At 41.4% G+C, this 2,055-nt stretch overlaps 1 pseudogene; it reads left to right on the forward strand.

Moving 5' to 3' along the window:
- The first annotated feature begins 1,155 nt into the window (after positions 1–1,155).
- On the forward strand, positions 1,156–1,274 carry LOC134911950 (5S ribosomal RNA; annotated as a pseudogene).
- Positions 1,275–2,055: the final 781 nt, after the last annotated feature.

The raw sequence follows: 2,055 nt of genomic DNA on the forward strand, positions 1-2,055 counted from the left end.
CTACTGAGTACGGGTCATACAGCACTAAAATTCTATCTTCTTTTGTTAGTATGAATAGTTAACTTTAGTGCCTATTGCATATGAGTCTGTGTACATTACTGTGGTTTTCTTCCCAATGCGTCTGAATACGTTAAAGATCTGTGTTGAACAGAATTCAGTAATATGTACTCCTACATACTTTGAGATGTGTTTGTAGTTGATAATATGCTAATATGACTAATATATAACATGTGATTGCTGACCTAATATAAATGATTGTTGATCTTCTGACCCTCAATGCAGGTGCATGGGTAGGGTCACGCATGATATCACTTTAGGAAAAAGTGGTTACAGTTACAAATTGTGTGGTACACTGTGAAAGTGCTAATTATTTATTATGTCTAAGAGCGGCAAAGGTGAAGAGGGTACACTTACAGTAACACCAACACTCATATATTGTTGTTTTTGTAAAAACTGTATTATCCTCTATGATATGGTACAAGATGGTTTATGTGTAAAATGGTTGCTGTTTAGCATAATACTTCCCTGATCTACATCAGGTATAGATAGACCCATTGGGGCGATGTTTGCACAGACCTTGTCCAGTTTAGCTAAAAAGTTAATTCTTACACTATTAACCCATGCAGCTCACTACTTGCGGTATATCCCCAACAGCTTCTCCAATAAGACAAGCAGATGAACCAAAGGTAAATAAATCATGAACTTCACAGACTACACATGATAATCATCAGACGATGAACGCTCTATATACTCTACTTCAGCATACGAAGAACAGGTAAAAGGTATCAGCTAAATGAATAGGCTGAATAAATGAGAGCAAAAAAGGCTAGTCTGTCAATAAAGTCAGCAGAGCCTGGGGTAAAAATAAGGCACCTGTGTTTAAACATTCCAAAGGGCCTCTTCACAAGGACAGAATTCAGGAAAAATGTTTGGGTTACACCCAATAAAATAGAATACCCAGTAAATGGGATTCCAATATCTTTTTCCAGCTGGGGACTGTGTAAAATAGGAAGTGCCTCCCTAAATAGTTATGCATGTCATTTATAGTACAAAAATCTATATGGCCTCTGCCATCAAGAGAGGAATGGGTTTCAAAAGAGACCATATTGACTTTGTCTGGGGCAGTCATAAGGCCAGCCATGACTTCACCTTGCAATCTACGGCTACACCACACTGGATAGGCCCAATCTCACTAGATCTTGGAAGTTAAGCAGTGTTGGGCCTGGTTAGTTCTTGGAGGGGAAACCACCTTGAAATACCAGGTGCTGTAGGTACATTGGGCTGAGGTACTGGAAGACAGGTTTTCAGCGCCTGCAAGTGAGCAAGAATCCCATATAGCTCATATGGACACTAATGTTCTAGGGCATCAGCAATAACAATAGCTGTTTGCAGAGCAGTTTGGCTCACATACATGGAAAGCTGATTCAGAATCTAAGAAGGTTCTGGAAACTTTGCCTGGGCTGGAAGTTTCTGTTTGGGAAGGAGTTAACAGTTATTCTGGAGTCAGAAACAGATTCTAAGAAGATCACGTTTCCTTCCACATATAACCCCAAACCTAGGGGACCAGTTTCGGCCTTGTCGCTCATAAAGGAACAATAAGTTTGGTAAGGCAAAAAAGCAAAGGCAACCAGAGGACCAGCTTCCAAACCAGAGGATAAGCCATCAGCATGATGGTGCAGACCTCTGTCTGGGGGACTCCAAAATAAGGGGCCGACTTCTTCAATTTGCACAGATCTGGTAGCAGTCTACAAACAGATGCCTGGCTGCAAGAAGCAGTATCTCTAGGTTATACTTTCCTTTCTAGAGCCATCCTCCTCAAAGGTTCTTCTGTTTCAGCCCATCTCAGGTAGAGGTGTAGGCGAGGGATTTGCATGAAGCAATTCAGAAAATATTTTTGTCAGGAATAGTCATTCCAGTAACCCATGCACAATGGGGGGGGGGGGGGGGGGGGGTTTATTCCCACCTGGGTCAAAAACGATCCCTTGCCCCATTCTCAATTTAAAAAAGTCAAAACATAAATTTGGGAACCACAGTTCACATGGAGACATGGCACTC

This window comes from Pseudophryne corroboree, chromosome 4, assembly GCF_028390025.1.
Source record: "Pseudophryne corroboree isolate aPseCor3 chromosome 4, aPseCor3.hap2, whole genome shotgun sequence".
NCBI lineage: Eukaryota > Metazoa > Chordata > Amphibia > Anura > Myobatrachidae > Pseudophryne > Pseudophryne corroboree.